Below are 14,967 nucleotides of genomic sequence, written 5' to 3'. Positions count from 1 at the left end.
AACTATATAAGGAAAACCTTGCCATTTTGGTCGGGGTTCGTCTGGTTTTCGTTTGGGTTAGAATAGCTTTTACATTTGGGAGAAGATTTGAGCTTTAATCTTGTGGATTCTTCAACTAGGGGAGATTTCTACTATTTTCTCTGTATTTTAATATGTTTATTTCTGGGTTTATTGTTTTTCTTGCTATTTGTGTTAATTTAGTTATGAACTAACCCATTTTGGGTTAGGGTTTTGATGTAATTCAGATTTCTATGGATTAATCAATTGATTATTGTTGCTTTAATATTCTATTGCATAGATTGTGTGATTATTCCGAATTTTATTGATTTTACTTGTTGAACATGATGAGATTGAGAAATGAGTCATGTTGAGCTTCTTGGATAATCACCATTGTTATTTTGAATGATAGAGATAGATTTGAGAAACAATGAAATCAATCTAGGATTCCATTAGCTTAATGAACTTGGATTTGTTAATCTTCAATTTGTTGGGTGCGGAAGATTAATAGAGAAAAGTAGGAATTCATAGCCTGAGAAAGTATGTTTTACAACTTAGGGAATTCAGTTTACAATCCATGCATGTGAGTGTAATAGTAGCATAATCCACAGAATTAATCCATAGAGTCCAAATGAAGTCAAACCCTAACCGTTTGTTTTAATTGATATTACTCTTGTGTTAAATATTGCTTTCATAATTTAGTTGTTTTTACACTTAGTAAATTTTGCTTTCAGTTTAGTTTTATATTCTCCCATAAATCCAAACAATATTCGGTTTCTCCAACTTGAAAACTAATAGGAAGTTCAGTGCTTAGGAACCAATCCTCGTGGGAATGATACTCACTCATCACTTTATTACTTTGTGCAACTAGTGCACTTGCTATATTTGCATGTTATAGTAACAACACATCAAGTTTTTGGCGCTGTTGCCGGGGATTGATTTTTGTGTTAACATTGAGTTTTTCTTGTGTTAGCTAGATTGGAGTTTTATTTTATTTTTTTTTTTGTTTTTCTTTGTTTGTTAGTTTAATTTTTGTTGTTCTTTTATGGTTGCTTCTGATCTCACTCTTTCTGTGTAGTTTATGCGAAGAGCAAGACATTAGCCAATGGTTCCTGTTCATCCTAAGATTGAAAGAACCACTAGAAGACTTAACAAAGAAAGAAGAGAAAGAGAGGCTACAGTTGAACCAGAGGTCATAGTTATTGAGATGGCAGAAAATAGAACATTAAGGGAATTTTCAATTCCCTCAGTTGATGGCAGTGGGCCAAGCATAACTAGACCAGCAGTACAAGCTAACAACTTTGAAATAAAGCTAGCAATCATCCAAATGATATAGTAGTCGGTACAGTTCAAGGGAGATTTGAAGGAAGATCCAAATCTGCACATTGCAAATTTTTTGGAGATTTGTGATACTTTCAAGTCAAACAGAGTGTCAGATTACGCCATCAGATTGAGACTGTTCCCTTTCTCATTGAGGGATAAGGCTAAGGGATGGTTAATGGCACTACCATCAGGAACAATCACAACATGGAACAAATTAGCACAGAAGTTCCTAACCAAATTCTTTCCTACAGCAAAATCAGCAAAATTGAGAAATGATATCACATCTTTTCTACAAGAAGAGTCTGAATCATTATATGAGGCATGGGAAAGATACAAGGAACTGCTGAGGAAGTGTCCACACCATGGGTTGCTAGTTTGGATGCAAGTCCAAACATTTTATAATGGATTGATGGTTAATGTGCAAACCATGGTGGATGCAGCATTGGGAGGTGCATTGCAAAATATGACACCGGAAGAAGCTCATAAGTTGCTTGAAGTTTTAGCAAGTAACAACTATCAAAGGCCTAATGAAAGGGTGCAGCCGAAGAAATCTATGGGTCTTCATGAAGTTGATGCATACACTGCCATTTCAGCCCAACTCATAGCACTTCAGAAATAGTTGGGAAGTATGCAGGTGAATTCTATTCAAGCTCTTCAACTAATTTGTGAATTTTGTGCAGGTGGTCATGTGAGCAGTGAATGCCAAGTGGGGAACACGTTTGCTTCAGCGTCTTCATCGTCAAAACAGGTTAACTACTTGACAGGAAATCAAAGGCAACCGAATAATCCGTACTCCAACACATATAATCCTAGTTGGAGGAATCATCCAAACCTATCTTGGGGCAATCAGAATCAGCAGAACAATCAATGGAACCAAATAGCAATGCCAAACAACCAAGTAGGGGTGAACAATCAACAAGGAGAGCAAAGAGTGACAAAAGTGGAGGATATGTTTGGAAAATTTATGCAAGAGACCATAGGTTTCATGAATGAGATGAGGATGAATTTCAGAAATCAAGGGGCATCCATTTGGAACTTGGAGGTACAGGTGGGGCAATTGGCTGATAAGCTAAATGAGAGACCACAGGGTTCCCTACCAAGCAACACAGTGACTAACCCACATGAGCAAGCAAATGCAATAACTCTGAGGAGTGGGATAGTTTTGGAAGAGGAGGAACAATCAGGGAAAGAAGAAAGTACATCAAAGGAAAAGGAAGATTCTGATGAGGAAGTTGATGAAGAGATCGTTGCTGAAAAGAAACCAACCAATTTTAGGGAAGATGAACAAAAGCGAGAAGAGAGGCAAAGACAAAAGAAACAGAAATTGGCATTTCCCAATATACCACCAGAGTTGGCACATCACACCCCTCCCGTGCCTTTTCCTCAGAGACTTAAGAAAAAGAATCAGGATAAGCAATTTTCCAAATTCATTGAAATATTTAAAAAACTGCATATTAACATTCCTTTTGCAGATGCATTGCAACAGATGTCGAGCTACGTGAAATTTCTCAAGGAGATTTTATCAAACAAAAGGAAGTTAGAAGATGAGGAAACAGTGATGCTCACGAAGGAGTGTAGCGTAATTCTACAGAAGAAGCTACCCCCAAAACTCAAAGATCTAGGGAGTTTTACTATTCCTTGTATTATAAGAGAAATTACTTTTGATAGAGTTTTGTGTGATTTAGGTGCGAGCATCAATCTAATGCCTTTTTCTGTTTTCAGGAGATTGGGAATTGGTGAAGTGAAGCCGACGACCATGTCATTGCAGCTTGCAGATAGATCCATCAAACATCCGAGGGGTATAGTCGAAGATGTGTTAGTGAAGGTGGACAAGATTATTTTTCTGGCGGATTTTGTTGTATTGGACATGGAAGAGGATAAGGAAATGTCTCTCATTTTGGGAAGACCATTTCTGGCCACTGGGAGAGCTCTCATTGATGTGCAAGAAGGAAAGTTATTATTAAGAGTTCGAGATGAAACATTAACGATCAATGTTTTTGAGGCTATGAAGTTTCCATCAGAATCGAATTCGTGTTTTTGTGTTGACGTGGTGGATAAACTAGTAGCAGAGGCTATTGAAGAGAACACTCTGTAACTACCTCTAGAAGCGTGTATTGCCCAATAAAAAACAATAGAGGTAGATGAACCAACAAAGAATGAATGTGCTGGATTGTTGGAAGCATTTCAGCCGATGGTTAAGAGCGAAGATCTAGAATTTGAGGAATTTGATTTTGAGAAAGAGAAGGAAAATGAAAAAAATGAAGAACCATCGAAACTTGAACTGAAGCCTTTACCTTCCCACCTCAAATATGTGTATCTTGGTGAATCTGAAACTCTCCCAGTAATAATCAGTTCAAGGTTGAGTAAATTAGAAGAAGAGCGGTTGATTCGAGTATTAAGAGAACATAGATCAGTAATTGGATGTACTATTTCGGATATTAGAGGTGTCTTTCCATCTTTTTGCATGCATAAGATACTTATGGAAGATGATATCAAGCCTAGGGTGCAACCACAACGGAAATTGAATCCTTCGATGAAGGAAGTGGTGAGAAAGGAGGTGGTGAAACTTCTAGATACGGGCATAATTTATCCTATTTCAGATAGTCCATGGGTGAGCCCGGTGCAAGTAGTTCCGAAGAAAGGAGGTATCACAATGATAAAGAATGAGAGCAACGAATTGATACCAACTAGGACGGTCATGGGCAAGAAAGTGTGCATTGACTAATGGAAATTAAATGAAGCGACAAGGAATGATCATTTTCCACTTCCTTTCATCGATCAAATGTTGGAAAGATTGGCTGGGCATGTTTACTACTATTTCTTGGATGGTTTTTCAGGATATAATCAAATTGCCATTGCTCCTGAAGCTCAAGAGAAGACAACTTTCACTTGTCCCTATGGTACCTTTGCGTACAAAATGATACTTTTCGGATTATGCAATGCACCAGCCACATTTCAGTGATACATGATGTCTGTCTTTGGTGACATGGTGGAACGGTTCATAGAAATCTTCATGGATGACTTCTTTGTTTTTGGTTCATCTTTTGACAATTGCTTATCTAATCTTTCATTTGTTTTACAGCGATGTCAGGAGACGAACTTGGTGCTCAACTAGGAGAAGTGCCACTTCATGGTACAGGAAGGAATCGTACTCGATAACAGAATTTTAAAGGATGGCATCGAAGTAGATCAAGCAAAAACAGAAGTGATAAAGAAGATGCCACCACCATCCAATGTTAAGGCAGTTCGGAGTTTCTTGGGGCATGCGGGGTTTTACAGACGGTTTATCAAGGATTTTTCTAAAATCTCTAAACCCCTGCGCAATTTATTGATTAAAGATGTTCCTTTTGATTTTGATGATGAATGCATGCATGCCTTTCAAACTCTAAAAAAATTATTAGTGTCTGCACATATTACTATAGTTCCCGATTGGGGATTACTGTTTGAATTGATGTGTGATGCTAGTGATTTTGCACTAGGAGTAGTGTTATGACAAAAAAAGAACAAAGTGTTACATGTAATTCAGTATGCTAGCAAGACACTCACTGATGCACAGTTGAATTATACCACCACTGAAAAAGAGTTGTTAGCCGTGGTTTTTGCATTTGACAAATTTCGATCATATTTGCTAGGTACTAAAGTGATAGTCTACATGGATCATTCGGCACTCAAGCACCTATTGGCAAAGCAAGAAGCGAAACCTCGACTAATAAGATAGATCCTACTATTACAAGAGTTTGAGTTGGAAATCCGAGATAAAAACGGGTCAAAAAATATGGTGGCGGATCATTTGTCGAGGATTGAATGACCAAGTCAGGGAAGTGAAGAGGAACCCCAAATTAAAGAGACCTTCCCGAATGAGAAATTGATGAGAGTGGAAGAAGCATCGTGGTATGCAGATTTTGCAAACTACTGGTCATCGAGAGTGCTCCCAAATGGAATGACCTTTCAGTAGAAGAGGAAGTTTTTCTCTAACTTGAAGTATTATTTCTGGGAAGAACCATTTCTATACAACCACTTTGCTGATCAGATGATACGTAGGTGTGTACCGGAAGAGGAGATGGAGAGTATTTTACGGCATTGCCATGAGAAAGAAATGGGTGGTCATTTTGGAGGATAGGACAGCGACCAAGGTCCTTCAGTCTGGATTTTATTGGCCAACCCTATTCAAGGATGCCTTCTGGATGGTTTAGGAATGTGACCAATGTCAATGGAGTGGAAACATTTTGAAGAAAGATAAGATGCCATTGAACAATATCCTAGTTGTTGAGATGTTCGATGTGTAAGGAATTAACTTCATGGGTCCTTTCTCTAATTCTTATGAGAACATGTACATTTTTGTAGCAGTGGATTATGTATCGAAATAGGTTGAAGCAGTTGCATTGCCATCCAATGATGCCAAGGTGGTGGTTAATTTTGTGAGAAAGAAAATTTTCTCAAGATTTGGGGTACCACGGGCAATCATCAGTGATGGAGGGTCGCATTTTTGCAATAGGCAATTAGATGCGCTGTTGGGAAAATATAGAGTGAAACATAGAGTTGCAACACCATATCATCCACAGACTAGCGGGCAAGTGGAACTGTCAAACAGAGAACTTAAGGGAATTTTAGAGAAGACAGTTAATGCATCTAAGAATGATTGGTCAAGAAAATTGGATGATGCATTATGGGCCTACCGCACTGCATTTAAGACTCCAATTGGTATGTCTCCATTTAGGATGGTCTATGGGAAGGCATGTCACTTACCGGTAGAACTCAAGCATAAGGCATACTGGGCAGTCAAGCAGCTAAACATGGACTTACGAGCTACTGGGGGGGAAAGGATGCTGACTTTGAATGAACTCGATGAGTTCCGTTACGAAGTGTATGAGAATGCTCGGATTTATAAAGAAAAGACAAAAAGGTGGCATGACAAGCATATCAAGAAGAAGAACTTTGAAGTGGGTCAGAAAATGCTATTGTATAATTCTAGACTTAGGCTCTTCCTTGGAAAACTTAAGTCTAGATGGTCCGGATCATTCATAGTTACAAGAGTCTACCCATACGGGGTGGTGGAAGTGTCACATGAAGAAAAGGGCACATTTAAGGTCAATGGATAGAGATTGAAGCCAACATTGATGGGGTGATGAGTTGCAAATCATTTCCCATCCAACTTGACATCTCGACATAAGGACTTGAGAAAGTCGAGCTTCTGACTATAAACAAGCGCTTCTTGGGAGGCAACACAAGTGTTTTTATTTGTTTATTATTTTAAATTTGTTTAGTAGTTATAGGAATTAGAATGATTTTGATTTCGAGTGTTTTTGGGTTTTTCAGGTGAAATATCAAATCAAGGCGAAAAAAGGAAATTTTCCAGATTTCGCCACGGAGAAGTATTTTCTTCGCCGTGGCGAAACTCATTTTGCACAAAATGGAATTCAAAAAGTCCCAGATTTCGCAGCGACAAAGTTCGTTTTTTGCCAAGGCTACGTGGTCCCTGTAATTTTTCGTCGCAGCAAAACAATTTTCTTCGCCGTGGCAGAAAAGGATTATCGAAATTTGACTAAGGGATTTTCGCCATGACAAAGCACGTTTTTCATCGCGGCAAAGAATGTTTCTTCACCGCAACATCGACTGGGTTTAATTTTTCATTGAATGAAGAACTTCGCCGCGGCGAAAACTGCTTTTTATAAATAGTCACTCGCGACTCTTTATTTTTGCGAAAACTTCAAAACACATTCAAGAGCAAAACTTTTCCACCTTCAATCCAGAGCTTTTCTAGTGAATTTCCATCACTCTTCCTAACTCCTTAACCCTCCCAAACACCAAAACAACTCATTTCAATAAGGATTTGTGCAAAAAATTGAAGAAAATTTTTGGAAACCCTTGGTTTTCAAAATTTGGGGATCTTGCAATCTAGGCCATAATTAGTGAAATTGGTGGTGCTTTCAGCATGAGAAGGGTAAGATTTCAATTTCTCCAACATCTAAATTGCTAAATTTTGATTGTTGTGCTTTAAGTTTGAATTATTGTTTGGATGAGTTGAGTTGTGGAATTTTTGTGAAGTTTGTGCTTTGATTTGGAGTAAAGAAGTGTGGATCTTGATTTGTGTGGTGTTAAGGAGTTTGGGTTTTTAATTTTGGAGTGTTTTGTTGAGTTTGGAAGAAGAGTGATTTTGGGGGTCTAGGTGCAATTTTTTGAAATTTTGGTGTTTTTGTAGGATTGATTGTGGTAGGTAGCGAGGGTAGTTAGAGTTGAACTGTCTATTTAGAATCTTAGTTTGGGGGTACAGTAGAGTTATCGAACCAAAAATGCCGCTCAAAGTACCGTCCAAGGGTAAAGGAAAAGGAAAGAAAGTGGACAATAGATTTGTGAGTGACAAGGCTCGGCAACGATATAAAGGAGCAATCAAAAGGAAGGATAAAGGGTTTATCGCCGAGTGGGGGTTGACCACTATATATGCTGAAGAGTAGAGTCAAGGGCAAAAGTGGAATGCCTTTATGAGTGAACCCGGACATCTGGCTGTAGAGCCGATAGTAAAAGAGTTTTACGCCAGCCTCCCTGAGTGTGATCCTGGGCATGTATTTGTGAGGGGGATTGAGCTGCCAATAGATGCGAAGATCATAAATGAATTTTACAACTTGCCTTCGATTGACCGTGATGAGTATCTGGAATTTAAGAAGAAACAATTTCAAAAGGATGAGATACTTAAGGTCATAGCAAAACCGGATACCCCTTGGGAGGTTTCGAAGAAGGGAAAGAAGAGCATCAAGGGAACTAATCTGATACTGACAGCTAGGTTGTGGTAGTACTTTGTGTGTGCAAGGATGATGCCGGAAACACATTATAGTTCAGTAACTTTTGACTAGGCATTGCTGCTTTACTCCATTGCCACCAGAAAGAAGATGGATGTGGGGAAGATTATCATGACTAGTATACAGTATGAAGCCTAACCAAGGAGAGATAGTTTCCCCTTCCCACATCTCATCACCGAGCTGTGCACTCGAGCAGGAGTAGACAAAACGGATGATGAACCACTTATCCATCCTGCCCTAGTTCTCGACATAGCCTACTATCGAAAGCTACTTAGGCGTACTCCTAGAGAAGAACCTAGCTCCGGAACAAAAAGACAAAGAACCACAAAAGCTGCCACATCATCCAGTTCCACAACCATAGTAAAGGAGCTGATGCAGCAGATGTTAGGTAAGATGAAACGGATGGAAAAACGTCAAGATTGGTTGGCAGAGCAGACCCAGATGATGTATGATGTAACGCCCCACATGAGGTACATAGTTGTTGTTTCTTCCTTTGCTCTTTTTTTTGAGTTGGCTTTTGGTATTATTGTTTGATGGAGTGTTGTGTTGAGTACTTGCCCTGAAATTGGTTGAAAATAGAAGAAGTTTAGTATTTCAGTCTTCGCCGGGGCGAAGAAAATCTTCGCGCGGCGAAGAGGTGTGTTGAACCACGGGGAACTCGGACAGTTTGCCCGGCGACAGAAGTTTCTCGCCGCGGCCAGGCCGATTAAAATGTTGTTAAGTTTTAGATATTTCTTCCTAAGGGCATTTGACCATTTACCCTAATTAGCAAGAAAAGTGGGGAGTTAATTTAAGGATTCATGGAGAATATGTTGATATTGGGGTGGTTTGTAATGAATCAAAGGATATGGAGAATTCCCAAAGAAGAGTAAGGCAAAATGGGAATGCTTTGGTATAAATTTCATTAAAAGGAATTAAGAGTTAGCAAACCCCTCATTCTTCTTCTCAAAAACGCAACTTCCATCTTGTTCCTCTCAATTTCTCTTTCTTTTGATCAAGGAGTTTAAGGGTTTTGAAGTGATTGGGGTAGAAAATCAACCTAAGGCTTCCTAAGGTAAGGATTCTACTTTGTGTGAACTTTGTGAGTTTTAGTATTATTGATATTGAGGTTTTTGTTCTTTTGGTTAAGAGTAGAGAAAAAGTCAAGCAAACCAAGTGAAAGGAAGGGTTGGTGAAGTTCTCCATAACAAGTAAGTAAATCCCAACCCAAGTTGAGATTAAGAATTTTCTTGATTAGGGTTTTGATAGAAATGATGTGATGTATTGAATACATGTGATATGCCTGTATGGAGGAATAGATTTCCATGCCTTGTGAATGTTTACATCTTCAAATATAGAAATGAGTTGTGGGTTGGAAAGGTAGTTTGAGATGGATGAGGGGTATGTGGATCCCTTTTGGAAATGTTTATTTGCAGGTTTTGGCTATGTGAAGGGTTTCTTCCCATTTGGATGGTTAGAAAAAGTTTAGAATCATTGCTATAGTAGAGGTTTATATGCACTTGAGTTGTTTGATGAAATGCCTAATAGAGGTTTGAGTAGAGTAGGAACCTTAATTCTTGCAACATGCATGTTGGCATTTCATAAGTGCATTAGTGGAGATGAACCATCATAGCATTATTTGCATTGAAGTGACCTAAGAAAGAGTAGGAAACTTTGTGTAGGAATCACTCCATGAGTAGAGACTTGGTGGATCAACTACTTTAAGGGTAGAGAATGAAAGCTAGAATAGAGGGATGAAGAGTAGTAGAGATGGGTGATGCTTTGTGATACTCACCCACAGTTATGGAATCGGTTAGTGCTTTGTGATCACACCCGAATAGCCCTTAGAGATGGGTGATGCTTTGTGACGTCACCCGATAGTATTAGAAGTAAGGATGATGGTGATGCTTGTGACACCACCGGTTAGTAAGATAAGTAGGTTGATGCTTTGTGATCACACCGACATTTGTAGAAGTGGGGTTGATGCCTTGTGATCATCACCCGACAGTGATAGGAGGTTAATGCTTGGTGATCGTTACCCAAAAGTCATGAGAAAAGGGTAGGTGCAGTGGTCTCCACCGATAGTTAGAATCGAGTGGTGCTTTGTGATCCCCACTCGGTATCACTAAGAACGTTGGTACTGTGAATTCCACCCGATGACATGAGAGTGAGATGGGGCTTGTGAACCATCCGGCCGTACTCCGGTAAGATGAGGCCATGATGTTAGTGAAACAGAAATAGAATCAGAAATAGTATAAGGAAAGAATTAGAGTATATATACGGGGACAGACAGATAGAGGGTTTTACTTACTGGCATATTTTGTGCTCACCCCGTTATTTTCCTTTGTGGATGCAGGATCTAGGTGTGAAGCAGTCGGAGGGGCGTCGGCAAGCGAGAGCAATAGCTACACTGTTTCCCCTGTTTTGTCTTTTAAAAGAGATTTTTGTAAAACAGATACTCTTTGTGTATAAAAGACGTATGACTTATAATAAAAAGGAAAAGTTTTGGGCCCATTTTCTATTGTTATTATGCATGCATTATACTAGTTTACAGCAGTTGTTACAATGTTTTACAACTTAGGGAATTCGGTTTACAATCCATGCATGTGAGTGTAACAATAGCATAATCCACATAATTAATCCATAGCGTCCGAATGAAGTCAAACCCTAACCGTTTGTTTTAATTGATATTACTCTTGTGTTAAATATTGCTTTCATATTTAGTTGTTTTTACACTTAGTAAATTTTGCTTTCAGTTTAGTTTTATATTCTCCCATAAATCCAAACAATATTTGGTTTCTCCAACTTGAAAACTAATACGAAATTCAGTGCTTAGCAACCAATCCTCGTGGGAATGATACTCACTCATCACTTTATTACTTTGTGCTACTAGTGCACTTGCTATATTTGCATGTTGTAGTAACAATGCATCAAGTTTTTGGCGCTGTTGCCGGGGATTGATTTTTCTGTTAACATTGAGTTTTTCTTGTGTTAGCTAGATTGGAGTTTTATTTTTGTTTTTCTTTTTTTGTTAGTTTAATTTTTGTTGTTCTTTTCTGTTGGCTTGTGATCTCACTTTGTCTCTCTTTCTGTGTAGTTTATGCGAAGAGCAAGTTATTAGCCAGTGGTTCCTACTCATCCTAAGATTGAAAGAACTACTAGAAGACTTAACAGAGAAAGAAGAGAAAGAGAGGCTACAGTTGAACCAGAGGTCATAGTTATTGAGATGGCAGAAAATAGAACATTAAGGGAATTTTCAATTCCCTCAGTTGATGGCAGTGGGTCGAGCATAACTAGACCAGCAGTACAAGCTAACAACTTCAAAATAAAGCCAGCAATAATCCAAATGATACAGTAGTTGGTACAGTTCAAGGGAGATTTGAAGGAAGATCCAAATCTACACATTGCAAATTTTTTGGAGATTTGTGATACTTTCAAGTCAAATGGAGTGTCAGATGATGCCATTAGATTGAGACTGTTCCCTTTCTCATTGAGGGATAAGGCTAAGGGATGGTTAATGGCACTACCATTAGGAACGATCACAACATGGAACGAATTAGCACAAAAGTTCTTGACCAAATTCTTTCCTCCAGCAAAATCAGCAAAATTGAGAAATGATATCACATCTTTTCCATAAGAAGAGTCTGAATCATTATATGAGGCATGGGAAAGATACAAGGAACTGCTGAGGAAGTGTCCACACCATGGGTTGCCAGTTTGGATGCAAGTCGAAACATTTTACAATGGATTGATGGTTAATGTGCAAACCATGGTGGATAAAGCATTGGGAGGTGCATTGCAAAATATGACACCGGAAGAAGCTCATGAGTTGCTTGAAGTTTTAGCAAGTAACAACTATCAAAGGCCTAATGAGAGGGTGCAGCCGAAGAAATCTATGGGTCTTCATGAAGTTGATGCATACACTGCCATTTCAGCCCAACTCATAGCACTTCAGAAATAGTTGGGAAGTATGCAGGTGAATTCTATTCAAGCTCTTCAACTAATTTGTGAATTTTGTACAGGTGGTCATGTAAGCAGTGAATGCCAAGTGGGGAACACGTTCGCTTCAGCGTCTTCATTGTCAAAACAGGTTAACTACTTGGCAGGAAATCAAAGGCAACCAAATAATTCGTACTCCAACACATATAATCCTAGTTGGAGGAATCATCCGAACCTGTCTTGGGGCAATCAGAATCAACAGAATCAGCAGAACAATCAATGAATCCAAAGAGCAATGCCAAACAACCAAGCAGGGGTGAACAATCAACAAGGAGAGCAAAGAGTGACAAAACTGGAGGATATGTTCGGAAAATTTATGCAAGAGACCACAGGTTTCATGAATGAGATGAGGACGAATTTCAGAAATCAAGGGGCGTCCATTCAAAACTTGGAGGTACAGGTGGGGCAATTGGCTGATAAGCTAAATGAGAGACCACAGGGTTCCCTACCAAGCAATACAGTGACTAACCCACGTGAGCAAGCAACTGCAATAACTCTGAGGAGTGGGACAGTTTTGGAAGAGGTGGAACAATCAGGGAAAGAAGAAAGTACATCAAAGGAAAAGGAAGATTCTGACGAGGAAGTTGATGAAGAGATCGTTGCTGAAAAGAAACCAACCAGTTCTAGGGAAGATGAACAAAAGCGGGAAGAGAGGCAAAGACAAAAGAAAGAGAAATTGGCATTTCCCGAGATACCACTAGAGTTGGCACATCACACCCCTCCCGTGCCTTTTCCTCAGAGACTCAAGAAAAAGAATCAGGATAAGCAGTTTTCCAAATTCATTGAAATATTTAAAAAATTGCATATCAACATTCCTTTTGTAGATGCATTGCAACAGATGCCGAACTACGTGAAATTTCTCAAGGAGATTTTATCAAACCAAAGGAAGTTAGAAGATGAGGAAACAGTGATGCTCACGAAGAAGTGTAGCGTAATTCTACAGAAGAAGATGCCCCCGAGACATTACTTTTGATAGAGTTTTGTGTGATTTAGGTGCGAGCATCAATCTAATGCCTTTTTTTGTTTTCAAGAGATTGGGAATTGGTGAAGTGAAGCCAATGACCATGTCATTGCAGCTTCCAGATAGATCCATCAAACATCTGAGGGGTATAGTCGAAGATGTGTTAGTGAAGGTGGACAAGATTATTTTTCTGGCGGATTTTGTTGTATTGGACATGGAAGAGGATAAGGAAATGTCTCTCATTTTGAGAAGACCATTTCAAGCCATTGGGAGAGCTCTCATTGATGTGCAAGAAGGAAAGTTATTATTAAGAGTTCAAGATGAAATAGTAACGATCAATGTTTTTGAGGCTATGAAGTTTCCATCAGAATCAGATTCGTGCTTTAGTGTTGACGTGGTGGATAAACTAGTAGCAGAGGCTATTGAAGAGAACAATCTGTAACTACCTCTGGAAGCATGTATTGCCCAATAAAAAACAATAGAGGTAGATGAACCGGCAAAGAATGAATGTGTTGGATTGTTGGAAGCACTTCAGCCGATGGTTGAGAGTGAAGATCTAGAATTTGAGGAATTTGATTTTGAGAAAGAGAAGGAAAATGAAAGAAATGAAGAACCTTCGAAACTTGAACTGAAGCCTTTACCTTCCCACCTCAAATATGTGTATCTTGGTGAATCCGAAACTTTCCCAGTAATCATCAGTTCAAGGTTCAGTAAATTAGAAGAAGAGCGGTTGATTCAGGTATTAAGAGAACATAGATCAGCAATTGGATGGATTATTTTAGATATTAGAGGTGTCTCTCCATCTTTTTGCATGCATAAGATACTTATGGAAGATGATATCAAGCCTAGGGTGCAACCACAATGGAGATTGAATCCTTCGGTGAAGGAACTGGTGAGAAAGGAGGTGGTGAAACTTCTAGATGCAGGCATAATTTATCCTATTTCAGACAGTCCATGGGTGAGCCCGGTGCAAGTAGTTCTGAAGAAAGGAGGTATCACAATGATAAAGAATGAGAGCAATGAATTGATACCAACTAGGACAGTCATGGGCTGGAGAGTGTGCATTGACTACCGAAAATTAAATGAAGCGACAAGGAATGATCATTTTCCACTTCCTTTCATCGATCAAATGTTGGAGAGATTGGCTGGGCATGCTTACTACTGTTTCTTAGATGGTTTTTCAGGATATAATCAAATTGCCATTGCTCCTGAAGATCAAGAGAAGACAACTTTCACTTGTCCCTATGGTACCTTTGCGTACAGAATGATGCCTTTCGGATTATGCAATGCACCAGCCACATTTCAACCATGCATGATGTCTATCTTTGGTGACATGGTGGAACGGTTCATAGAAGTCTTCATGGATGACTTCTTTGTTTTTGGTTCATCTTTTGACAATTGCTTATCTAATCTTTCATTTGTTTTGTAGCGATGTCAGGAGACGAACTTGGTGCTCAACTAGGAGAAGTGCCACTTCATGGTACAGGAAGGAATCGTACTCGATAACAGATTTTCAAAGGATGGCATCGAAATGGATCGAGCAAAAACAGAAGTGATAGAGAAGATGCCACCGTCGTCCAATGTTAAGGCAGTTCGGAGTTTCTTGGGGAATGCGGAGTTTTACAGATGGTTTATCAAGGATTTTTTCTAAAATATCTAAACCTCTCTGCAATTTATTGATTAAAGATGTTCCTTTTGATTTTGATGATGAATGCATGCATGCCTTTCAAACTCTAAAAAAATTATTAGTGTCTGCACCTATTATTGCAGTTCCCGATTGGGGACTACCTTTTGAATTGATGTGTGATGCTAGTGATTTTGCACTAGGAGTAGTGTTAGGACAAAAAAAGAACAAAGTGTTGCATGTAATTCAGTATGCTAACAAGACACTCACTGATGCACAGTTGAATTACA

At 39.0% G+C, this 14,967-nt stretch overlaps 2 non-coding genes across 2 annotated transcripts; both read right to left on the bottom strand.

Moving 5' to 3' along the window:
- Positions 1-1,582: 1,582 nt before the first annotated feature.
- Positions 1,583-1,689, bottom strand: LOC116123064. Its single transcript, XR_004126989.1, has one exon. It is a non-coding gene; the product is annotated as a small nucleolar RNA R71 (small nucleolar RNA).
- Positions 1,690-11,697: 10,008 nt separating this feature from the next.
- Positions 11,698-11,804, bottom strand: LOC116123065. The gene has a single exon (XR_004126990.1). It is a non-coding gene; the product is annotated as a small nucleolar RNA R71 (small nucleolar RNA).
- Between the last annotated feature and the right edge of the window lie 3,163 nt (positions 11,805-14,967).

This window comes from Pistacia vera, unplaced genomic scaffold, assembly GCF_008641045.1.
Source record: "Pistacia vera cultivar Batoury unplaced genomic scaffold, PisVer_v2 Contig14, whole genome shotgun sequence".
Lineage (NCBI taxonomy): Eukaryota > Viridiplantae > Streptophyta > Magnoliopsida > Sapindales > Anacardiaceae > Pistacia > Pistacia vera.
Note: the sequence above shows the minus strand (reverse complement) of the source record. Positions and strands in the feature narration are given on the sequence as shown.